Source organism: Halichoerus grypus, chromosome 10 (assembly GCF_964656455.1).
Source record: "Halichoerus grypus chromosome 10, mHalGry1.hap1.1, whole genome shotgun sequence".
NCBI classification, from domain to species: domain Eukaryota; kingdom Metazoa; phylum Chordata; class Mammalia; order Carnivora; family Phocidae; genus Halichoerus; species Halichoerus grypus.
The window spans coordinates 138,131,924-138,157,288 of record NC_135721.1 but is presented as its reverse complement, the minus strand read 5'-3'; the positions used below and the strand labels follow the sequence as shown (position 1 = coordinate 138,157,288).

General features: G+C 58.7%; 2 long non-coding RNA genes across 3 annotated transcripts; one reads left to right on the top strand and one right to left on the bottom strand.

Moving 5' to 3' along the window:
* Positions 1-166: 166 nt before the first annotated feature.
* LOC118543967 (uncharacterized) lies at positions 167-25,365 on the top strand. Its single transcript, XR_004921348.2, has 4 exons — positions 167-729; positions 20,862-20,941; positions 21,209-21,330; positions 25,265-25,365. It is a non-coding gene; the product is annotated as an uncharacterized LOC118543967 (long non-coding RNA).
* On the bottom strand, positions 19,553-25,271 carry LOC118543968 (uncharacterized). 2 transcript variants are annotated; one of them, XR_004921352.2, is made up of 3 exons: positions 24,747-25,271; positions 24,087-24,214; positions 19,553-20,034 (listed from the first exon to the last, which is right to left on the bottom strand). It is a non-coding gene; the product is annotated as an uncharacterized LOC118543968 (long non-coding RNA). The 2 variants fall into 2 exon arrangements; XR_013442124.1 differs by lacking the exon at positions 19,553-20,034 and adding an exon at positions 21,319-22,084.

The window sequence follows — 25,365 nt, the reverse complement described above, 5'->3', positions numbered from 1 at the left end:
TTCTACGGGGTGGCTCCCCCTGGGCCCCGGGAGAGTCACTGCCCCTCGCCCACCGGCTCCTGTCCCTGGCCGAGCCCCACACCGCCACTCTGCCTCCTCTCTGCGGGCAGGGCAGATGTGGGGGTGTTGCTCTCCTTCTCTTGGATCAGACCAGGTTTTTGCACAGCCGGCAGGCATCTCCTCTTGCCATTTTTACATGTCAGAGTCCTGAGCACAGAGGCTCGGCCCTTCCGTTCCCAGTAACCAGCGACCCATCACCCTGGCCCTCTGGGAGGAAGGACCTCCCTGGGTGTGGGGGTGGAGCTGACCAGTAGGTGCTGGGTGGGAAAGGGAGCCCGCCTCCAGCCTCCACCCTGCCCGCCCTTCTTCCCCCCGTCTGGCGGGGACCTTCTTGATGGGCCTGGAGCCTCCGAAGGTTTCACAAGTCAACTTACTGCTGCCAGGCCCCGGCGCGGGTTTGTGCTTCCGTTGGCTCCGCGGGCGCGGGCCCAGCCTCTCCGTGCCCCAGGCTCGCCGCACCCTGCACCGCTCTCCGTTCTGCCCACGCCGCAGTTTCTCCCCGGCACACAAGATTTTGTGTTTGTGGATTTATTTGCGAGCTCCCCGGCTGGGAGTGAAGTACGCAGGGAGGCGACGCAGCCGGGGCGGCTCAGGGCTCCAGGTTCCAGGCAGCTGCCTCCATGTGCGCACAAAGGCCCCTCTCGCCACGGGCCGGCAACTTGGAGACAGGTCAGGTGTCTTCTTGGGGGCGGGACGTGGGCCGAGACCCCCTCCCCCTTCTCTCCCCTCCGCCTTCCGCGAAAGCCTGCGAATGGCGAATGGCGTGGGATTAAACAAACCCACAGAAACCGGTGAAGAACCCCCGCCCTCGCAGCTCGGCTGCCTCGTCACCCGCCCCCGCCCCTCGGGGGCTCATCGCGCCTCTAGAAAGGGGTGGGGCCATGGCCACATCTGGGAACAGCTGGCTCTGGGCCGCTTGACCTTTGCCCCCATTCCCAGGTGGGGGAGGAGGGGGACTGGGGTCTTACCGCCCGCAGGGGGTGGGGGAGAGCGGGAGGCCAGTGGCGCTTGCCTTAGCTGAAGCCTGGGGAGGGGAGGCTGAGGCTTCCAGCCCGAGGGAGGAGGGGACAGTTTGCAAGGGACTCCAAGCCCATTCCCTGCTCTGGGTCCCCTATAGCCACAGAATGGTCCACAGCTTCCGACTCTGCCTTGGGAGGCCCCCACCCACGACCTGCCCCTGCCATGAGGCCCAGATCCCCTCCACCAGGCACCAGTAACTCCCCTGACCAGTAATTTTCCCTGAGGGACGCACCCAGATCCTCCTCCCCCTTCCTCCCACAGCCAGACTGAGGCTCGCAGACACAGAGCAGGGGCCCGGGGAAGAGGGCCCCCACCCGGCCCGGCTGGGACCCTCTGCTGGCCGCTCATTCTGGGGCCTTTTCCACCCCCATGTGCTCAGCGTGCTTTGCCTGTCTGCCTCACTCTGTAGGACTAGGAGGTGGGGGTTCAACACAGCAAAACCTGCCCCCAAGCTCAGGCTCAGTCCCTGCCTGGGGCCAGTCACCTGTCCCCTGGCTTAGGTCTGGACTGGCCCACATGAGGAGGAGGAACTTGCCCTTTGAAGCTGGTGGGGGGCCAGGACCCCCACCATGCTTGAGTTCCCCTGGGTGGGAGAGGCCACCACAAAGGCTGTGATTGTGAGCCAGGCCAGGCACACAATGGGGTGGACTGCTCAGGGGCCAGGGCCCCACATGGAGATGAGGCCACAGCCCCTTCCCTGCTCCCTCCTCCCTGGCCCCGCCCAGCCCCACCGGGAGAGCCGGACAGAGGGCCCAACAGCCCAGAGCGGCTCCACCCTGACCCTTGAAGGACTGGGCACTGGGCCCGAGGGCTGTGTGGCAGCCCGTGGTTGCTGCGGGGACCAGGTAAGTGCCGCACCTGGGTTGGGCCAGGCAGAGCACCCCCACACCAGCGCACTGGTCCCAGGCCGCCGTGAGTGGAGGCTGAATGCCTGGCCAGTGGCGGGAACAGGCCTTTTGTTCCGCAGGCGCCCCCGCTGGACCTCCCTGAGGCTCCAGGCAGCTCTGTGGCCACCCAGCTAGGAAGCAGAAGCAAGGCCAGTTGCCTTCCCCACCAGCCCCTCCAGCCCCTGCCCCGGGGCTAGCCTCCCCACCCCGCAGGGCTGGGTCCTGGCTTCGGAGCCGTCCCCCACTGCCTCCCAGAGGGTGTGTTGTGGGAGGGAGCCCAGGCTGGCCCCCACTGGCCTCACCTAGGGTCTTGGTGTCTGCAGATGACCCCTGGGCAGGGAGGGGTGACGGCTTGCCCCCACTGCTGTCCTCCGGAAAGCACTCAAGAGGCCTGGAACAGGTGTCTGGGGTCTGGTCTCCCCGGGATTCTTGGAGGGCCTGCAGAGCCCGACTCACCAGCCTTGAGCAGTCAGAGACCCTTGGCTGTGGGGCCCAGCCCGGCATGCGGGACCCCGTGGACAAGGACACCCTGGAAAGGACATTCCTTCTGGGACCCGGGTCTTGCAGAGCTAGGGGCAGTGACACCGCAGCTGGCTATGTGTTCTCAGGAGGGATGAGGCCAGCCTGGCCCCAGGTTGGGGGGCCCTTTGTCCCCCAAGCCCGCTCAGGGGCAGGGGCTCTGCTTTGTTCCTCATCCTTGCCTGTGGCCACCCACCCTGTGGGGCAGCCGGTGAGGAGAGACAGCTTCCCCCTGGTGGCCAACCCGACCTCTGAGTGGGGAGCAGGGGCGCCTGGCCCTCAGACAGCCCCCCAGTTCCTCGGGCCCTTCTGCACTGCCCCCCCCAGCAAGGCCCCCTCCCCCAGCATGAAGCAGAATGGGTTCAGCCCGGGATGTGGCCTGCACTGCGCCTGCCCTGCTCCGAGGCCCCCAGTGCTGCCCCCTTCTTCCTCCATCCTCGGGGACCCCCATGAGGGTGTCCCACCACAGGGGCCCCAGAGCCTGAGCCGCCCACACCTGGATCCTGGAAGGTTGGGGATCCTGGCAAACAGCTTGGGAGCAGCAGGAACCTCCTTGGCTGGGCTGACGGGGCCAGATCTGGTCATGGGAAGGGACAGCATGGCTTCCTGCTGGCCCGGCCCTTTGTCCATGTCTGCGTCCCGGTGTCCCGGTGCTCTCCTGTCCTACAGCTCTGCCCTCCGCCGGTCTCTCCTTCCTTGGCTCTCCCCCGGCCACCCCTTTCTCCTTCCCTCTCTGGCCCTGGAACCCTCTCCACCTCTGAGAGTCTCTGGCTCCTTCTTCCTCCCTAATCCACACCTTCGTCCTGGAGGCCAGCCACTTGCTTCTCATGAGTGATTCTGGTGGGAACGTGGGGTCCTTGGAGGGGCCCCAGGGCCTTCTTACACTTGTCTGCTCTTAGGGGCAGCGATGCCTCCTGCCCTGTAAATCAAATGTGACAGGAAGTGTCCCCTGTGGGGAGAAATGTCTGGAATGTCCTTGCCCCCAGGAGAAAGCCCCCTGCGTGTGGGACCCAGGCCTGGGGAGGGGGCTGGAGGTACTGACAAACCCTGGTCCCTGGGACTGAGCAGGACAGTGGACCCCAGGAAAGTCAGCCATCCTATCTGGCCAGTGCAGACCCTGGGAAGGGGCACGAGAGCCCCCCGCCCATTACATGGGGTACGGGAGCTTTGTGGGGTCCAGGGAGGGACAGACAGGGAGCCGGGGCCACGTGCCTGGCCATTCAGGGAGGAGACAGGAAGTGTGGGGAGGACTGTGGGGCCAGTGGACAGGGGCCTGCCCAGTGGTGGGCGGGGGACAGGGGGCACGCTTGAAGGGGCCCAGGCTTGGCCCAGGTTGGGGGATTGCCCACCTCGGGCCGGGTGTGTGCACAAGGGCCCTCGGTGCTGGCTGGCCTGTGTCCCATGGGAGCCGTCGATCTCCGAGGCGTCCAGTGAGGCCTCGGCTTTCCTGGTGTCTGTCCATCGTGGTTCGTGCTTCCTTAGGGCACGTGGCAGTCATTTCCTACCGGTGCAAGCATAAAGCTCTTCTGAAGTACAGTCCTTAAGAAGAAGAGTGGATGAGAGAGAGACCAGGAGGAACACGGGTGGGCATCTGTGCCGAGGGGCCTCCATGCGCCGTGCTGGGGGGCCCTGACTGCTTCTGCACAGAAGGCTTGAGTCAGCCTCGGGTTTCGTGTCCTAGTTTGTGACTTCAGAGATTCTGCTGTTTCCCACCCAGGGCCTGCCTGGGGGGAGGTGTGCCTGGCATGGACACAGTGCTGACAGGCTGGAGGGCACAGGCAGGTGGACACTAAGCCGGGGCCCTCCTGGGAGTCCGCAGGGGGCTGAGTGGCCGCTGGGCGGGGGCAGAGGCGAGGAGGGCCCTGGACGTGTGCTGTGGGCACCGGGCGTCTCGAGCCTTCTCGATCACTGTACCTTCCTTTGGAGGGCGTCTTAGATACTACTTCTAACAAAGGCGTGAAGGAGCGCTGAGCTCTGCTGTTTGCCCTCCCGTGGGCAGTTGTCTGCCCTCGGCGGCTGCATCCGTGGGCCCTGCGCCTCTGGCTTCCAGGTGCCCTTGGCTGTGGGAGGCACGAGCCAATCTGAGGGCGGAGGCTGAGTGGGTGGGTGTTTCCCCTGTGCCCTCCTTGTGGGTGCCCTGTCCTTGATGGACGGTGGCACCTCCTCCCAGGGGCCTGCTCCCTCATGCTTCTCTGGCCTGGGCAGGGGAACAGCCTCAATGCCAGGAGTCCCTCGTGCCCCTGCCCACACCCTCGTAAGATGCCCCTTTCCAAACTCTCCCACGTCACTCACCTCCAGGAGCCTCTGCCTCTGGCCAGTGGGCCTTCCCTACAAGGACTGAGTTCATGGCAGGTTTTCCTGCCGGCCAGGGCAGCGCGAGAGACTCTCCCGGGGCTCCCCCTCCAGTGGCCAAGGGAGGGGGAGACAAGGCTGATACTCAGATTGCGTGGAAAGAAAGGTGGAGGCATTCCCTGTGGGAGACCACAGGGTGGGGGTGGGGGTGGGTGAGGAGAGCTTCAGAAGGAGCCCCCGCGGCTTGCTGGGTCCTTCCAAGCCCCGTGTGACAGCAGTGGCCGGGCCCCCAGGGGAGAGTGTCTCCGAGCACTTGGGGGTTTTTCCTGCAGGAGGGAGGTGAATGGGGCTGGGCACCCCATCTCCATCTCCGAGGGCCCCAGATTGGGAAGGCAGCTCTGCAGAAGCTCAGGGCTGACCCCAGGGTCACTGCGGGGAGGGAGCACCCGAGACTCCCAGCTCCGCTTCCCATCCTGCCCCCGGTAATGATCGCGAAGCGGTGCCCAAACCCTGAGAGCCAGGCCCCCACGCCCATCCGTCTTCCAGGTAGGGAGGTCGGGAGGAGGATGAGGGAACCTAGGGCTGAGGGGCGGGGGCCCAGCTGCACCGCCTCGCTGTGCCTCCCATGTTGTGCCTTCAGTCAGCGGCTCCTCCCGTGGGGGCTGAGAGCCGCACGCAGTCACGTGGGGGCTCGTGGGGGCTCGGGTGCCCAGGACAGAAGCGGGTCTCTCTCGGGACCCTCCCCGGGTGGAAGAGTCATGGCCTCTGTACAAGAGGGGAGGGAGGCAGCCAGAGCCCAGCATGCCTGATGTGCGGCGAGGGGCCTCCTTCCTCAGCTGGAGGAGGGACACAGGCCGACGCCTGCAGGTGCTGGGCCCTGGCGGGGGCGTGGCAACCCCATGTCCCCGGCGGCCCCTCCCATGGCCCGAGTGTCCACGGTTTGGTTTAATCAGAGCTGAAGCATCAGGACTCTGCCTCGGTGTCTCTTCTCCCTGTCCTGGCAATAGGCTTCACGTAGGACATGCCATCTCAAAACTGCTATGGCCCTGGTCCGCAGTCTGCGGGCTGCTGTCCCGCTGTGGAAGCCCCCTCAGCATGGAGCCTTGCCGTGGGACGCAGAGTGTCTTCCCTGGGAGATCCCAGGGTCTCATGCTGGAGGGCTGTGCACGAGGGCCAGGGACTCACCACCGGGGACGCCGTGACGGGGACCGCACCCCCATGGTGGGTCTGTCCCTGTGGTCCTCCTAGCCTCCCCGCCGGACCATGGCCCTTTCTCCGGGGAGGGCAACAGCTGATTCAGCCGCATGCACCATGTGGGGCAGTGGGTCAGGGCTGGGCCTGGCCGTGCAGCCCTGGGGGCCGGTGCGCCCTCCCTGCCCCTGGCGTCTCCCCAGGGTGGGGCCTCCTCCTGACTCGGACACCTTGGCTTCACCTCGAAGAGGGTGGAGGCCACCCACCTGCGTCCTGTCTTCAGGGGCTGACCTGGACGATCATTTCCTCTCACTCTAAAGGCAAACAATTGTATGGTCGCCCCACTCGCTACCTCAGGTTCTGCCCCCAGGAGCCGCCCACCCTGCCCCGGGCCCCACACCAGGATGAGCTTCTGGGCCACTGCTCATGGCAGAGAGGAATTTGCAGGATCCCCAAGTCCCTGAAAACAGATCACAGTGGGAGGAAGACTTGGGGGAGGGGAGCTGTATCCTCTGCACTGATGGTGGGGGTGGTTAGGCAGGGCTGGCTGGACTGTCCATCGTGGACAAGGCCCTGGGGGGGCCCCACACCAGCTCTCAGCCCCACGCCCTCTGCCCTCCTCCAAGAGGTGACCTGGGACACACGGCGTGCCCAGAACCCCACCGGGGACCCAGGCCAGGGGAGAACAGGGCCTCCCTGGTTTCTGCCTGCAGAGGCCCCCACGGCTGGTCCTGCTGCTGGGCCGAGGCCAATATTAATGAAAATAATTGGTTCAGGTTACTGCCGGTGCCCAGAGAACGAGGCCATGCTAAACTTGCTTTCTTGTCTCTGCAAAAATATGTTCTTGTAAATCGTTCCTGAAAGTGGAAGGTTCCCACGACGTCGAGAACAAGAGACCACACTGGCTGGTGTGCTGTCCTGGGCGCTCCTATCTGAGGTGACCTGCGCAGACCTTGCCCGCCCCTCACCCTCCAGAAACCTTCCTTCGGGGCTGCCCCGGCCCCTGGAGTTTGGCGGCCGATCTTGGTCACCTTTGCTGGTGTCCAGACTCGGGCTGGGCCTGGCCTCCTGGTGCAGGGGTGGGTCCTGGAAGCGGACAGGCCTGGGCAGGTCCCACTCGTTCCCTCCTCATCAAGGGCTTCCGACCCACCCGAGCCTCAGTGTCCTCATCTGAGAAATGGGGACAATAGCAGCCCCTGCCCCCTCGGCCGGGAGAGAATTCTGGGAGAATAGATGTTTCATTTGTAAAGGTAACATTTTAATGCAGATGCACACTTCTGAAGTCAGAGCGTCCCCGGGAAGCTTTGTTCAGAGCCCCACCTTCTCCCATTTCGAAGGGTCCTGCCTCACCTGCCAGGGTCTCCTTTCCACCAGGACCGGGCCAGGGGCCAGGAGAAAGGACATGTCCGAAGATGGGCCAAAGGGGTGGTCCTGGGATCCGGAACAGCAGAGGCCTGGCAGCTTCGGGACAGTAGGACCGAGGGGGTGCTGCCCTCGGTCCCCACCCCCCGCGAGGCCTCTGGGGTCCAGGCACGTGGTGGCTTTCTTCCCCTCAGTCAGGCCACCTGTGGGAAGGCTGGCTGGACCTGACTCTTCCCTGATGGAACCCTAAGGGCAGGAGGGGGAGTCAGGACCCCCAGAAGGCGCCCACACCTCTGCCCTGTTCTGCCACATGCAGGACACAGGGCACCCACTGGCCCGGGGCTCACCTGACAACATCCAGTGCTTCATGAAGAAGACCCTCACAGGTGATGGGGGCAGAAGCACACCCCCTCCCACATGTCAGCCTCGCACCCCATAATCTGGGGGGTGGGAACTCAGGGGACCCTGGCAAGGGGCAAGTTTCTAAACCCCTGGGAAGTACCCCCAGGGCTGGAAAACTTCACCCCCACCTCGAGTGCAATGGTGTCCTGTTTACGGGGCTTCTGGCAATTCTGGACCTCGGGGAGGCCCTGCCCTGTTCTGGCAGCCTCATCCGCAGGATAGGGAGGGTACTTAGGACCCTCTGGGGCCCTCCACTGATTTCTGGCACCCCCACCCCAAGGCCTGGTTGGGCCCCAGGCCTCCTGCCCTCTCCTCCCTGGTGGCCTGGGTCACCTGTCCCCACAGCACTGGCTGGGACACATCCCCCCGCAATCCCAACCCTCAGCCATCACTGGGCCTGCCTGTGGCACGGTCCCCCAGCCAGCCCTGCCTCTGCCACCCCTGGGCCGGGACCCCTCCCCCTTGCCTGGACACCGGAGCCCCCACCTGCCGGCAGTCCAGTCCACAGGGAAACACGGTTCTCTCTGGCTTCTTTCCTCCACCCCGAGTGTCCAGTTGGCCCCCAGGCCCTGATGACGGCCCCCACCTCCCTGTCTGGTCTCCCCCCATCCTCATCTATCTGGACCCTCCACCTGGCCCCTGCCCAGAGCAGCCCCCCAGTCTCCCTCAGGCTTTCCTCTTGATCCCAAGGTTCCATGTGACACTGTGGGTGTGTTTGCCTGTTGGCATCTTCCTCCTCGTCTGCGCTGGACCACCTTGACGCCGGGTGGCCCTGCCCTGCAGGCCCAGATGTGCAGGGCCGATTCCTGGGGGACTCAGAGCAGTGACTGCCCCTCGCCTGAGGGTCAAGGGAGGGCAGGGAGTTGGTAGCACCTGGGAAACTGTGGCCAGGGGAAGGCCGAGGTGGAGGAAGCAGGTGGGCAGGGAGGGCATAGGGCCTGGACAGGTGGTCTGTAGGCTCAGAGCAGGACAGCGGATGGGGGAGAGGCCAGCAGAGTACCCAGCTGAGGTAGGGCCCAGGCAGACCACGCTAGGGCTCAGGCTCAGATGATTTGTGGAGATCATCTCTGTTCCTCCTCTCTGTTCCAGGCACAGTGAGATGGCCTGACGTCACCCAGGGAAGGGGAAACTGAGGCTCAGACTGCAGTGGCCCTTCAGGGCCTGTAGCTGGTCAGGGGAGGTCAGGAGCGGGGCGGAGAGTGAGCCGGCACCCTCTCCCCGGTGTGCAGAGCCACAGAGATCTTCCCCTCTGTCTTGGCAGCAGGCTGGGGGGCATGTGGCCCCACTGCCCCCTCCTCTGGACACCCACCCCTGGTCTGGCACAGGCAGGGGGCTGGGTGGGGTGGGAAGGGGCAGAGCCCAGACCAGCTGCGGGTCACCCCTGTGCTTGGAGCCTGCTGGGTCCCTGCCCCCCCGGCCATGTTCAAGACTCAGGGCTCTGTAAAGCTGGTGGGCTTGGGGGCTCTGCACCCTCTGAGCTCTGGGGCACAGCTTATCCAGACTTGAGGAGAGGACAGGTGAGCCAGGGTCTGGGAAGGAGCAGCCATGCTCCTCAGTGCCCGTGGGGATGGGGATGGGTGGCTATGTTTCCAGTGGAGGGTATCGCAGAAGTCCCGCAGGCAGGATTCGGATTCAGGAAGGCACTGGGGTGGGGTCAGTCCGGGCACAGGCGGGGCAAGCTGTTGTCCCTGGCTGGGGCCCACTCCTGTTTGGGTGGGTGCTGGCTACAGCAGCCCTCCTTGGACCACACCTGGCCAGGCCAGGGCTGCCAGTCTTCTCATGGGGATGCTGGTATTTCCCACTTGAGGCCCAGATGCAGTGAATCACCTGGAAGCCTTCCTGAACCCCATCTCTCCACAGCCCTGAGCTCTGGGTGTTCAGCTCCAGTGCAGGAGGGGCTTGCTCTGCTGAGCCCTGCCTTCTGGGACCCCCAGCCTGGCACTCAGCATGAGGGATGGTCAGCAGCTAGGCCAAGGGGGAGGCTGTTTAGGGCATCCCGTTTATGGCTGTGGTCAGCGTAAAGAATGACACGGATAAGCTTTTGTTACAAGGACAGTTGGGAAGCTACTGGGGTTCTCATCCTCACTCACCAAAAATTGACTCACCGAGCATCCGCTGGGCCCTGGGCCCAAAGCAGCATGGTGACAGCATCTGGACCCTCCCCTTCGAGGTTGGAGCCAGGGGTGGGGGTCAGGTGTGGATGGGTGGACACATCTCATGGTTGCATCTGTTGTTGAACACGTGCAAAGAGCCAAGAGGTGGCTGTGTGTGGCGGCACCCGCTTCTCCAGGATGAGCCCCGCGTGGGGCAGTGTTCTGGCAGAGGGCACGGGGAGGGGGCACAGATGCCCCCGGGGAGGGGCCTGGAGGCTGTGGAAGAGAGTTCAGACAGCCTGGTCCCTCAACCCCTCCTCCAGCCTCCTGCATCCCCCCCTTCCAGCCCCCTAGCCCCTCCTTTCTCTCGTGGTCAGAAGCTCCAGATTTGGATAAATGCTACGTTATGGAGAGGGACCTGGCTTCCCCAAGTGGCCCCAGAGGGCACCAATGGAAGTGCATGGGATGGGCTCCTGAGGGGCAAACCTGGGCCAGAGGAAGAGGGAGACAGGAGGGACCAGGCAGAGAAACCCACCCCTCTCTGTGGTCTGCTGTAGGTGCAGCTTCTCTTGCAAACTTTTCAGGGGTGGGCTGGGGTGGGGAGTGGTCCTTGTCCTCTGGACATCCAGCCGGGATGGACTCCTCGCAGCATACCCACAGGTAATGGCCCAGTAGTCACATGCACCCCCCACCTTGTCCTCCAGATTCCTTTGCATACTTTCTGGTCCCTGCCCTTGAGGTGTGTAACCCTTGCCTCAGGCTCTGCTTTCTGGGGACCTGGGCTAAGACAGGAACTGGGGCTCCAGGAAGTGGCTGGGCTGACATTGGAGAGGCTGGTGAAGGCTGTGGTCACTGCTCTGTCACTGCCCCTGTCAGGGAGCAAGGGGCGAGGGAGGGAGCAGGTCTGTCCTTCAGGAACCCCACCGTGCTGTTCTTGGCTCCTGGGCGGAATTCAGACCCTGCTGCGGCCCCTGACTGCATGGTGGCCGGGACGCCCAGGGTCAGGGCTGGGACTGACAAGATCCAAGCCGTCTAGCCGTGTAGACCACTCCCGGGACCAGGCAGGAAGTCTGTGGAGCCTGCCCTTTGGCCGCCCAGCGGTTCAAAGAGAAAATGGATCCAGGAATACTTGAGCCACCAAGTGGTTAATTGGCTTTGCCTCAATCAGCCCGATGAATATTCATGAAGTGCGCTGTCCTCATCAGGCCAAGGTCTGCATCCAATGCCACCCCCCTCCCCCCCCACATGCTGGCAGTGCTTGCCTCGTACCCCTCTCGGTCCGAGCTGACAGACACCAGCCCGCACTCGGCTCTGATTGGCCCGGCTGCTCTCAGAGATGCCATAGCAACCCTGGCTGGTTGCCTAGTGATTCATCCCTCTTTTCCTTTTTCCCTAAAGCCCGAGCCAGTAATCCATAGGCTGGGGTGGAAATGTCTTTGTGCCGTGGCGTGTGCACGTGTGTACCCGTTTGCACACAGGTGTCCGTGTGTCTATGGGGTGTGCAAGGAGGGAGCTGAAACGGACTGTCCTTCCACCAGCAGACCTCAGGCCCTTGGGATGCGCCCGTGCTCCCTTGCTGCCTGCCTCCCCTGTCCTGCGCTCGGTCTGGGCACATCCCTTGCTTGGGGACAGTGATGATGAAGCTTAGGCAGCAGGTCCAGATGTCCTCGGACACTTGCTGCGCCACCCACCAACCAGATCTCCGAGCCCCAAGTTCACGGGGGCCACAGGCACTGGGGGACCAGGCCTTGTCCTCAGCAACCCCCACCCCATCTCGTAGCTCTTGGTGAAGGGACGGTGATGTCAATACTCAGGCCCTGTTCAGCAAGATCACCGGGCTTCTGCTCCATGGACCAAACTGCCAGGTCCACGCACTGGGGTGGGTGGGAGTTGACCCGCGCTGCGATGGGTCCTGCGTCTGGGGCCTGGCTGCCACCAGGAGGCCAGGGGAGCCAAGGGCCAACCCTGCTCTGTCCTGGACCTGTCCCCCCAGAAGGGGTTTCTGGTGGACATTGAGGGGCCAGCCCCTCAGGAAGAAAGTGGTGGGAAGACCCTCTCCGATTGGTGTTGCCATTTATTCCTTTTGTTTAGAAAGGATGTAAGGAGGATTTCAAACCGAGGATGGTGGCAGCACCACCTAGATAGGTTTGGAGCCTTGAGCAGAGGTTGGAGGGGCCCAGGCATGCCCTGTGGCCCCCAGGACTGGCGCTGGTGCCCGGCACAGCACGCCCCCTGCTCCTGGACAGGTGTGCCTGGGAGGGGACCCTCCTGGGTGCCAACTGTGGTCCTCTAGGTCATGGAGTCCTGTCTGCCCTGTCCAGACAGGCTGGGGGAGCATGGCGGAGCAGATGGCCCTCGGAAGTTGAGGCAAGGGCCCACCTGCCAGGGGGATGCTGGGTGGGAGCCAGGGGTGGGGGCCAGAGGTTGGAGGGGCCCAGAGGGACGTGGAGAGGCCACTGTTCTCGTGGGAGGAGATGGGGGCATTGCAGCAAGCACCCGGAGATGTGTTAAACTTCCTTTATTTTGAGACATCAAAGAAACTTAACTCTTTGACGTCAATAGTGCGTCAGGATTAAGAAATCAAAAGAACTGGACCCAAAGTCAGCCACTAACATTTAATCGGGGTCATGAGACAGCAAAGTAGAGCACACTGCCGACAGGCACGCAGAGGCACATATTTCTGCTTTCCCCGGAGGGGGCGTCTCAAGGGGCCATCTCCTCGTGGGCGGTGCGCGCGCGGGAGCGCGCGGGGGGGGTGCGTGCGCGTGCACTTAGGTGTGTGCGTGCGCGTGGGCAGGGCTCCGGCTTCCTGATTGAACACAGCAGATGCCCGTCTCTCCTGAAAGCTACACAGCAGCTTCATCTCTGGTTGATGGGGAGGGAAGGAGCTCAAACCTGGCTCCCCGGGGCCCGGGCAGCCGGAGAGCGGTTGTTCGGCTGTGGAACGGGGCCCAGGATGCGTGACGGCCGGGTGGCCATGCGGAGGGCGGCGGGGCCCATTCCCGCGGGCTGATGGAAGACCAGGTGGAGCTTTGATGAATGTGGAGATGCTCTTGGGGCAAGTGGGAGGCCCCACATCAGTTCCTGCTGGGCGCTGGGCCCTGAGAATCCTCCCCATGTCTCCCCGAGACCCTCTCCTAGGTGGGCAAGGGCTGCGCTCTCCGGCCCAGCGTGGGTGAGGTCGGGCAGGTGGGAGGGCGTTTTCCAACCAGCCGGGCTTTGTGCTACGAGGGCGCTTGCCCCAAGAGGAAGGATGCGTGGGTTCCCCTGGGAAGCCCAATGTGGGGAGACTCCGGTGGCAGCGCCCAGAGCCTTCTCCAGAACCTCAGGGATTAGGGGTCACTCCCATGGCTCCTGATCTGTGTCCACACCTGGGAGGGGGTGGCTGATGGGCGGGGACAGGTGTAGGGGGAGCTGGTGTGAGCAGCAGTTGTGAGGTGAGGGGCCCGGGTAGCCCGGCAGATTTGGAGAGGGAGGAAGGTGAGCAAAGGCAGGGAGGAGGGGCCTGGGTTGGCTAGGGGACCTCGTGGTGCCCCAGGGGAGCTCGGGGGTCTGCCTTGACCTGGTCTGTGGACCACTCTCAGGGTACCGGGTTGGAGCGAGCAGGACATGGAGACTGACGTGCCCCTGGGGGAGGTCAGGGCCGGCTGCCCCACTGCTCACAGCACCGCAGCAAACCCCGGGAAGAGGTGTGCCATGGAGTCTGTGGTGTGATGGAGCCGGCATTGTGGGCGGGCCCAGCCGCGGCCCTGGCAGGGGGCCCCAGGGACCTGGGTGGGCTTACTGTGGTACCTGGGAGGGACCCTGCCTGGGGGTCAGGCCTCCAGAAAATTGGTTGGTATGTGCAGGGTGCATGGACCCTGAGGTGGGGAGGCCAGCTGGGGTCCTCCTCGGACCTCAGCCCCTCTCTGTGGGCCTGGGAGGGACCTCCCACAGCTGTGCCCAGAGCCGCTCCCACGGGCCCTGCAGGTGCCTGCCCACTGCCAGGCTCCCCAAGGTGGGGCGGAGAGCAGAGTGGGCCCTCTGCCTTCCTCCGATCTCACCCACCTTTAGGGAGGGGCTCTATCCCTCCAGAGACCAAAACCTTGCCGGACCCCATGCCTGGTGCCGGGAATATCCAGGCGAAGGCAGAAGCCCGCACAGCTTCCTTAGAGCCCGTGCGGGGACCAGACTGGAGGCCTGTTCACTCCCAGCTGGGGGGGGGGTCCCTGGGGCTCGGCCTGGGGAAGCCATTTCTGACCCGGGGCCAGAGCCCAGCTCCAGTGAGCATTTCTGTAACACACGGCCATCGTGTGGTGTCAGAGTCCAGGTGGCTGCGCCCCAGGACTGAGTGGGCACGGCTGGAGCACATGGGCCAGCTCGCTGTGAGCCCCTCGGAGGGAGGGCAGGGGCTGCTCCACCGGGACCCTCCACCCCAGGCCCAGCCCTGGTTTTCCAGCCCTGTCTCGAGCCCCACCCACTGGGCCCCTGGGAGGAAGAGGCGAGGGGGTCGTCTAGCTCACTTTTTGTAGTTTCACCCTTCCCTTGTTTTGTGTGTTTGGATGACAGCTTTATGGAGGTACAGCTCACACACCCTAAGCTCACCTGTTAGCATGTGCAATGAAACGGTTTTCACGGGGTCCGCAGAGCCAGGCAGCCCTCACGACACCCGTCAGCTCAGCCTGAAACCTGGTGCCACAAACATTGCTCTGCACCTCCCCCCCCCCCGAGGCAACCACGGAGCCACTTCTGTCTCTTAGGATTTGCTAGTTCTGGACATCTCATATAAGCAGAACGGTACAACGTGGAATCTCATTCAGCAGGATGTTTTCCAGATTCATCCATGTGGGGCTGTGTCAGTGCTTTGGTCCTTGTAGTGGTTGAATAACATTCTTTTGTACAAATAGACATTTTATTTATCTACTCATCATGTGTTAGACATTTGGGTTGTTTCCACTTTTTGGCCATTATGAATAAAGCTGCTGTGGACATTGTGTACAAATTTTCCTGTGGATATATGTTTTCATTTCTCTTGGACATACACCTGTGAGTGGAATTGCTGGGTCGCAGGGTTAGTCTATGTTTAGTTTTTTGAAGAATTGCACTATTTTATGTTCCCATCAGCAGTATGGGAAGGTTCATCTGGCTTTTTAATTTCTCTTACTCTCTGAACACTAAAGCCATCCATCCACCCACCCATCCACCCATCCACCCATCCATCATCCATCCATCCATCCATCCATCCATCCACCCACCTATATCCATCCATCCATTCACCATGCATCCATCACCCATGAGTTTCCTGAGCATCTTCTGAATCCCAAGCCTGAGTATATGAGCTGTGGAATTCAGTGGGGTCATGGCTCTCTGCCCTCCAAATGCCAAGAGGGTCTTTAGGCTAGGAAGTGCAGTGATGGGCACATGCACCTACATCCTGGGGTTTTTCTTGCTTTTAAAAGAGGAGTGTGCAGGACACGAGGCATGTAATTTCAGGCCCCAGATGATGATCTAGTGCAGTGGCCACTGCTGTCTCTTACAGGGCTCTCCCCATCCTGTAACCTGCCCCACCAGGCCAGCCAATCCCAGAAGCCTTCTAGGGCAGCAATTTATCAAACTTAAATGTATGCTTGAATCACCCACAGGACTAGGGGGCACTGAGATTCTGCGTTTCTAACAAGCCCCAGGAGGGCCAATACCACAGATACTGGGGAACAGGGCCCAGAGCACTCCCACGTGTTCTCATGGCTATCCACACCATGGAGATTCCCCTCCCTTGATGAAGTCCTATTGTTGGCACGGGAGGATGTTTCTCTAATCAGATGAACCTCCCCGAGGACAGGAATCCTGCCCCCCCACCCATACACCCTCCAGCTGAACCCAGTGTCATTCCCAGGTGCTCTGCCTCAGGTGTCCACTGCTCGACCAGAGGTGACTGCAGCCCACAGGTCTGGTGGGAGGGGCTCTGTGGGGCTGTGGAAGGACCCTTGAGCCCTTCCAGCGTGGGAGTCACCAAGGGGCCAGAAGCTCCTAATCTCCCAGGGGAGGACCCAGGAAAGAGCTGCTATTGCTTCCCAGAGGTCTAGCCACAGGAAGGGCAGCCCCAGTGTCCGGAGCGCATCGCAGCTTGGGCTCTGCGGAAGCACGGGCCACCGTGGGCGGCCCGGTGCAGTGAAGCCCCTCTAGCGGCTGGTGGCCAGCAGGGCGGGGGAGGTGGACGCAGGTCAGTAATCCCTGGCGTCCCCAGGAAATTGGTCCTCACTTAATACCTCCTGCTCCGCTGGGGCCATACCCGCCTGACCGAACCACAAATAGCACTGTACACGAATCAAATCAGAGGCTTTATCTTTGGAAATTAATCCAGCTCAGAGCAGGATTAACCAGGACATCCCTGCAGACAATGGTGCCCAAGGTCGGGGGAGTCAAGGGCTCGGCCCTGGAGCCCTGATTTCCCTGTATTTCCTCAGCGGAAGCCAGCAAGTCTCCCAAAGCCTGTCCCAGCCCCACTCCTCCCCAGGCAGGTGTGGCAGGTGGGAGGGCCCGCGGATGGGAGGTAGGTGGGGGTCCTGGCCCCCAGGAGCCGGTGGGCCCCGAGGCAGAGCTCTGTCCTGCCTCCTGTGAACAGGGGTTCCCAGCCCGGGGACCTGGGGGTTGAGTCCAGTCAAGGGCCTTCTTCCCCAGCTCGGCAGAGCTTGGTTAACCAGGTGACCCCCACCCCCCGCTCTCTGTTCAGGTGCCTCAGATAACTCACGCCCTGGGACCCTGGGAGACCCCGGTGCCAGCCGGGTCCTGGGTCTGTGAGGGCCTGGAGCCCCCTCCCCACACGTCTCCCGTACTCCAGTGACCAGCGTTCCTGCCACTTCCACTGTGGGTCCCTCTCTCCCCAAGCCAGGGACGATTGGGGTCCAGCTGCATGGATTCTCCTTGGTGCCTTGGCTGTCCTTGGGGGTGGGGACAGGACTGAAGGGATCAGTGAGTGAGGGATCTAGAGGAACCTTGGCTCCACAGAGCAGAGACGCTAGAAAGTTGGGGTTGCCTTGAGTCTCTTACGTGAACTTGGAGGAACATTGTGTTTTGCCTTCTGCCATTTTCAAAAGTGCGTCTTTATTCTGTATGTGTGTTTTGGAAACTGCCTTCTGTCCTTGTTTAAAAGCAGAGGGTGGATCTTTGTGGGGAAGAACAAACCCTTGGATGCTGGCGGGAATTGGGCAACCAGAAAATAGAGGGAGAAGGGGGAGGGGAGAGGGAGGGGTGAGACGGGGAGGAGGACAGAAGGGGGAGGGGGCCGGAAGGGGAAGGAGAGGGGGACAGGAGGGGGATGGAGGACAGACAGGGAGAGGGACAGGGACAGGAAGGGGAGGGGAGGGGAGGGCACCACTTCCTGTTTTCCCCTCCCTCCTCCTAGCAGCTCCAGGTAGGGCTTTTGCCTTCCCGGTCTGACAGAGGGGGACATGGAGGCCTGACACCTCTGCTCCCCCAAGCACGATCTCCCACCCACCCCAAGGGCCTCTGTTCCACCAGGCGCTTCCCCCCTGGGCCTCCCACAGCCCAGACAGGTGCAGGCCAGCCAGCCCAAGGGCACACAGGAGGGTGGGCGGACACCTTCCCGCTATGCTCCTCTGTCCTCTCCTCCTCCCCCATCCTTGGTGGTCCAGGGCACCGAGGGGACATGGCCTGCAGAGGGAGGGTGGGTGGGCGTGTCCCTGGACATGCAGGCTCACCCCTCCCACACCCAGTCCCGTGTGTGAACTGAGGCGCGTGGGGGGCTAGGAGGGTGGTCTGGCTCCTGGCCTGTGGACTGACCTGAGTTCCAGTCCTGGGAAGGATTTCAGCCAGATTTCTGCACAGTGGTGGCTTTTAATAGTGATTTTATAGATCTCTGGGATGTCCTTGTTCACGTTCTTTGATTACGCTTTGATCTTAGAGCTGGGCCCGTTAGATGGGATAGGGGTCTTACACCTCCACGCGCTCGCACGAGTGAGAGGTACACCTTTAAACGGAGCCGCAGGCCTGGGCAGCTTTGGAGGGTCCGGCCCCACTCACAGCACACGGCCTTTATTACTCTGTTAATTTGGAAAACAGGTCATGGAAAATTAAATTGCTTAAAATAGGTCACCAATTATAACTCTGCATTCTATTAAAATGAGAGCATCTCTGGAATCTTTGTTGTTTATTGTAATTAAAGGCAAAATCTGCAGAGTTAAATCGTTGCTGGCTGTGTTGGGTGGAGGTGGCCTCATGGTGGCCTTGCCTTCTGCTGGACGACCCCAGCTCGAGTGGCATCTTGGTTCATAGTCTATGAAAATCACTTTGTGATCAAAGTCCCAGCAGGACAGAGGACAAATGAATAAAAAAACACATTTCTAAACATTATGAATAAAACCGAGGCAAAGTTTTATGCTTTAGCAAAATGGGGTTGCTGTCTTGACTCAGTTCAATCCTGCAATCGCCAGCGCCTACAACAGGGTCGACCCCGCATGGCCTTGGTGGGTGCAGAGCAGGGCCAGACCCGACTCCGGCCTGGGGGCGCCCGCCTTCTCGGGCTTCATGTGGGAGCTCAGTTGCCAGCAGCCTTCTGAGAGGACACAGGGCACAGAGAGGCTGAGGAGCTCGCCCAGGGTCACACAGCAGGTGTGGCTCTACACTGCTGTCCTCGAGCGAAGGGCCCTTCCCCTAAGACAGGCCCCGAAGTTCAGCTCCCAGCTGGGGCAGCTCAGGGAACGGGCGGCCCACCCCCCCACCCTCGGAGGAGGAGGTTTCCTGAGATCCAAGCCCAGGCCCCTCCAGCGGCTGCCTGGAAAAGCCCTGGACACGGCCTGGGGCCCTGGGAGGGGGCGGCCGAGGGAGCCCGCGTCGTGGGAGGGTGTGGGGGTGGGGGCAAGGCCCCAGGCTGTGCGTCACTTCAGCCACAAACAGGGCGTGGGCAGCGCTCTGGAGGGGACACGGCCACGCAGCCTTACCTGGCCTGGTTCTGTGCCAGGCTGCCCAGAGGCAGAGCAGATCCGTGGGCACAGGGCGCCCACCACGCACAGGCTCTGCTCGCTCTCGGCGCCGCCGCAGACCGCAGACTGCAGACCGCGTGCCTGGGCGCCGCCCGCCGCTCTGGGGGCTCAGGGGGCCGAGTGGGCCTGCCACCCCCATCTGGCTGTGTCCTGCAGGTCGTTTGGGGTGAGGACCCGCCTTCTCGTGTGGGCGGAGGTGGGGGCCAGAGGGCAGCCCCACACACTTGCTGTGTTACTGCAAGCGAGTCCTCAGCTTCTCTGGGCCTCAGCGTCCTCCCGGCTGGCGCTTCCGGCTGCGGCTGCTGTTGCCACAGTTCAAAGCCCGGACACACCCCGGTCACATGGGACGCTTTGCCTGGTAGCGTCTAGAACTGTGACCACACTGAGGGTCCCTGTGTATTCCAGAGGCCTGGCGAGAGGTTCGTGTGAATTCCGTCTGGATCTGCTCAGAGGGGTGCTCATGAGCACGACCCTGGAGCCCCCCCACCCGGAAGGCAGGCAGGACCTTGTTGTCCATCCTAGTAGGGGACATCTGTCCTGGGAAGAAACAAACCTAGGCAAGCGACGCCCCTGTCCGTGGAGTTGGGGTGCACGCTGGTCATTTTCCATTGGGGCACCCCTCAGCTGGTCTAATTGACCCTTGAGGGCCTGTCACTGGTGTTATTGCAAAAAATCATTTTGTACTTTATTTTGAACAAAAGGACACTTTGCCGAGTGGGCTCTTTGCGGGAGGGATTGTACTGTTTTTATTGCAATTTACCTACATTGCTGCAATCTGATTTAAAAGCACATTCTAAAAATAAATGCTCCTTTTAAAACTGGCCCTTAGGTTGAGTTTCTCCGGGGATGTGCTGTTTGTTCTGACTGTGGGCAGGCATGATCTGGGATCGCCAGTGGGTGCAGAGGGCAGCTGTGACAAAGTACCACAGACTGGTGGCTTAGAACAGCAGAAATTCATTCTCCTACAGTCTGGAGGCCAGAAGTCGAAGTGAGAGGGTGGGCAGGGCTGTGCTCCCTCCGAAGGGGGAGCCCCGTCTGCCCCAGCGGCTGCTGGCGGCCACAGGCGTCCTTGGCCGTGGCCGCATCGCTCCCGTGTGTGTTCTCACCTCTGCTCAGCTAGCGCTCTGTGAGTCCCCGGCTCACGCCTTGTTTCCGCCTGGCCTGTCCACCGCATGCCGGTCCGGAGGGGTCTTCCCCGGGCTCAGACACTTCCTGTCAGTGCTGAGTGACCTGGACAGACAGAGCTCATGTGACAGGTGCAGGAATGACCACAAAGCTGGAGCCCAGCCACAGACCTGACCGTAAGTCTTCATGGGACCGGAAGTCTGAGGGGCCTCAAATCAAGTCTGTGCTCGCGCTACATGATGCCCAAGTGCTGAGATAGAAAGTGAGCTCTTCTGGCAACTTCCACGTCTCTGGAGGGCTGCCAGGGAAACACACAAATTAAATATTCTCACCAGGTGCTTGGGCTCCTGCAGACCAGGTTTCTCGTAGACCATGCAGGGTGTTAGCGCAGTTGCGGCAAATACCACACGTGGGCGATGGGGACGGGGAAGCTGACCCTGGGAGCCTCGGCTCTGGGAGACACCCACAGACAGACGATCTTGTCCCAGGAGGTGGCTGAAGGCAGGAGGGGCATGGGGTAGGCTCTGGTGCCTGGCTGCTTGGGGCCATCTTGCCTCTTACACCTTGCTAGCTGTGTGACCTTGAGGCAACCATTTAACCTTGCCCCCCATCTCCCCATCTGACAAATGGGGCCAGTGGCTGCCCAGCCTCATGTGTGTGAGCTGTATGCTAGTCAGTCGAGGCTGTGTCTGGGTGGCATTTCGCTCAGGCTCATAGGAGGTCCCCAGTTAATGTCAGCTGCTCTTCCATCAAACAGACCAGAATTTCTTGCCGTGGTCTCAGGACCATGTATGTCAGAATCACAATGGCGGGGGGTGGGGCTTGGCAAAAATGCAGCAATTTCTGGGGCAGCCTTTTGCATCCAGCCATAAAACAGATGACGCACTGAGACCCTGCAACATGGATGATCTCAGACATTTCTGTGCCTCCAGGACAGGCAAACCCATGGAGACAGGAGGTAGATCAGCGGCTGCCAGGGGCTGGGGAAGAGGATGCAGAAGACTGCCAAAGGGTATGGGGTTTTTTTGGGGGGGGATAAGCTGATTGTGATGGCAGTTGCACAACTCTGTAAATGTATTACAAGCCATTAATTATACACTTTAAATGAGCAAACTGTATGGCATGTGACATACAATAAACCTGTTAAAAATTAAACATAAATATGTTAATGTACAAAGAAAGGGGGGGGAATGCAGTCAATGGAAACAGAGCTTGAGATGATCCAGATGTTGGAATTAGCAGATAAGGACTTTAAAATGTCTATTATAAATATTTTCAGGGATGTAACTGACAACATGGACATAATGAGTGAACGGATGGGGAATCTCAGCAGAGACATAGGAACCATGAGCTCGTTCACTGGAAGGGCCTAACAGAGGACTGGAAACTGCAGAAGAAAAGGTCAGTCAGCTTGAGGACAGACCGGCCTGAAATTGTCTGGTTGGAAGAACACAGAAGACAGCAGGGCCTTAGTGACCAGGGGGTCTAATGCATGTTCTATGCTAATATATGGGACTAAGGTATCAGGTGGCCTAGTAACTATGTACTTGTAACCTCAAAAAGAGAAGAGAGAAATAAGGCATAAAAAATATTTGAAGAAGTAATGCTGAAATATTTCCCAATTTGCTTAAAAATAGCAACCCATGGATACAGGAAATAGGACAAATACAAAGAAAAGCAGACTTAGGCTCATATAGTTATTCCTACAAGGTGGGGACAAAGGGAAAATCTTAAAAGCAGTCAGAGAAAAAGGATATATATATATGGGAACAATGGCCGATTCTCATTTTAAAGATTTTTATTTTTAAGTAATCTCTACACTCAACGTGGGGCTCAAACTCAGGACCCCAAGATCAAGAGTCACATGCTTTTCCAACTGAGCCAACCAGGTGCCCCACTGATTCTCATTTTAAACAACGGATTCCTGAAGATAATGGAACAACATCTTCAAAGTGCTTAGTTAAAAAAAAAAAAAAAAAGCCTGTCAATCAGGAATTCTACATCCAGTGAAAATTATCCTTCAAAAATGAGGGTGAAATAAAGACATCTGAGACTTTTTTTTAAGCTGAGAAAATCTATTGTCAGAAGACACGAACTACAAGAAGTGTTAGAGTTCTCCAGGCTGCAGGGAAATGAAACCAGGTGTAATTCATACCTGGTTATAGGAAGGAATGAAAAGCACCGGAGAAGGTAAATATTTGAGTACATAAATGTGAAATTTATAGCATCTGTGGAAGTAAGAGTGTATGTCAACAGTAGCATAAAAGACACGAGGGTGAGTAAATGGAATTACACTGTTGTAAACTTACTTACATTTTATATAAAGTGACTCAATATTAATTGTAAGTGGCTACTGTAATTTAAGAATTCATGTTGTAACTCCTAGATCATCCACTAACAAGACGGGGTTTTATTTTATTTATAATAGGTCAATAGAGGAGATAAAAGGAAACACTAAAAAAAATTTGATTTACCCCAAGGAAGTTGGGAATAGAATATAGTGTCAAAAGCACACAGAACAAAAGGAAAACAAATAACCAAGATGGTGGACTTAAACCCAGCCATATCATAATCACATTAAATGTGAATGGACCAAACACTCTGGTTTCGAGGCAGAAATTGTCAAACCAAATCAAAGGAGCAAGACCCAAGTCCCTGCTGTCTAGAGACCCAGGGAGGGGATGGGCTGATGCGGCCACACTGACATCATGCAAGTCACCAGAGAAAAGAGGTCTATTTCATCACAAAAAAGGCTCGTTTCATCAGAAATACATAAATCACAAACATGCAGCACCCAATAGCAGAACGTCAACCATGTGAAGCAAAATCAACATAACTAAAGGGAAAATAGGCAAATCCACAATCATAGCTTTGGAGATTTTAATGCCCTTCTCTCAGTCTTGGAAAGAATAAGCAGAAAAAAGTTAGTAATGATACATATGATTTGAACAATACCACCAACCAGCTCGACCTAATCGGCGGTGACAGACCACTCTATCGAACAGATGCAAAATGCACATTTTACAATAATCCTCAATACATTTCAAAGACTGAAATCTTGAAGAGTATGTTCTATATACAATAGAATTACATTAGAGGGCTATATGATATTCAAAAAAGCCCCAAATATTTGGAAATGAAGCAATAAATTTATGAATCTCCCATGGGACCAAGAAGTCATAAGGAAACCGGAAAATATTTGTAGTGAATGAAATAAAAGACAACGTATCAGAGGTTGTGGGGTACAGCTGAGACGGCGCACAGAGGAAAGCTTTAAATGCTTAGAGCGGATAAGCAGAAAGACCTAATGTCTAAAATCAATTATTTTAAGTTTCCACCTAAGAATATAGAAAAATAAGAACAAATTAAGCCCAAAATAAGTAGAAGGAAGAGAAAAATAGTGATAGGAATAGAAATCCATAAAGCAGAAAACAGGCCAACAATAGAGGAAATCAGCAAAGCCAGAAGCTGGGTCTTTGAAAAGATTAATAAAATTGATAACCACCCACTAAGAGTGATTAAGGAAAAAACCCCAGAGATTTTCAGCATCAGGAAAAATACTTTAGACATTAAAGGAATAAGAAGGTGTTATGAGGGGGCACCTGGGTGGCTCAGTTGGTGAAGCGAGTGCCTTCAGCTCAGGTCATGATCCCGGGGTCCTGGGATCGAGCCCCACATCGGGCTCCCTGCTCAGCGGGGAATCTGCTTCTCCCTCTGCCTCTGCTCTCCCCCCACTTGTGTTCTCTCTTTCTCTCTGTCAAATAAATAAGTAAAATCTTAAAAAAAGGTGTTATGAGCACTTTACACCAGTGCATTAGGTGGCATAGATAAAATGGGAAATCTCTTGAAAAACACAGCTGCACAAAACTGACACAAGAAGAAATGGAAAATGTGAACGGTCCTGCATCTACGACAGAAAATGAAGTCAGAGTTTAAAAAGATCTTACCACAAAGAAGACCCCAGGCCCAGCTGGCTTCACTAACAAATGTGCTGAACACTTAAAGAGGTATATAAATCTTAAATAAAGTCTTTCAGAAAATAGGGGGGAAAGAGAAACAATTTGTTTTGTGCGGCCAGCTGATTTTTCTGGCGAATGATTGACAACAGGCTCTAGGGGCGTGTGGGGTCTGATATGCAGTGTTTATGATGTACACACCTGTGCCTAGGCTGGCTTAACGTCATCAAGGGTCATGTCGGGAAGAGACATGGTGCACGGTGGCCCCTGTGGGTCCGTGCACATTTTCTCCGGCATAGTCAAGGCCTGGATAACCCTGACACCCGAACCTGGCAAAGATATTACATGTAAATAATATTTCAGGCCAAATGTTTCTTATGAACGGAGATACAAAATTTGTTAACAGAGTAGTAGCAAGTTTAAAACCAGCAATGTAATAAAAGGACAATGCATTATGCCCAAGTATTATTTATCCCTGGAATGCAAAGTTTGGTCAATATTCTAAAACCAAACTATTTTACCATCGTACGGAACAGCAGAGAACAACAGAGAAATACATGTGATCATCTAGATAAATGCAGACAAAAAATTCACAAAAGCGGACACCCGCTCATGATAAAATCTCCCTACAGACGAGGGGTGGAGGGAGCTTCCCCGGTCAGATCAAAGGCATCCAGGAAAAGCCTGCAGACCGAGCAGGCTCATGCTGTCCCTTCATGATGCCCTTGACAAAAGCCACGCTTGGATTGTGGCAGGCACGGCCACCTGGAGGTGGCAGCTCCAAACCGTCCTCTTCCAGGGAGCCCGCTGAGTGTGTGAGATGCTCAGCACCGCCCATCCTGGCCTGGGCTCCGCCCTCACCTGCCTCCCAGCCCAGGCACCTGTCTGCCCAAGTGAGCAGCTGTCTGCTTTCCCCAGGTGAGTCCGGCTGGGTCGTGCTGCTCTGCTGTGTGCGGGCAGGCTTCCTGGTGCAGGGTGAGGTGACTGTTCCCCACTGAGTCCCAGCCTGGCACACCGTGGGCTCGCAGAAGACACCAGAACAGAGGATCTAGCAAGCAGAGGAGCTGCTGGGGGGTCAGAGGGACTGGGACCAGGTTCGTGTGCTGAAAAGTGTTGCCAGAGGAGGTGGGCACAGCCATCCGACAGAGGGGTGAGCGGGCGGGGGAGTAGGGGTGGGCAGGGCCCCCGAGGGACCTGCCTGCAGCCCGGGACCTCGCCGTGGTCCCGGCTGGCCCTCCGCGGCGGGAGAGCTAGCTGAGCTAATTACAGCCACGCAGAGATGCACTGCAAATTGTTCCCAGTTAAAACAGCACATTCACTGGAACAAGGAGTGCTAATTATACTCCACTTGTTACCACCGCGTCTTGTTAATATCCCAGCAGCTGCTCCAGCAAGATAATGATGGCTCCCGCCGGGACGACGGCACAGATCGATTTTGAAAATCAGTAAGGACACGGTTCCCAGAATATTTGTCCTCCGC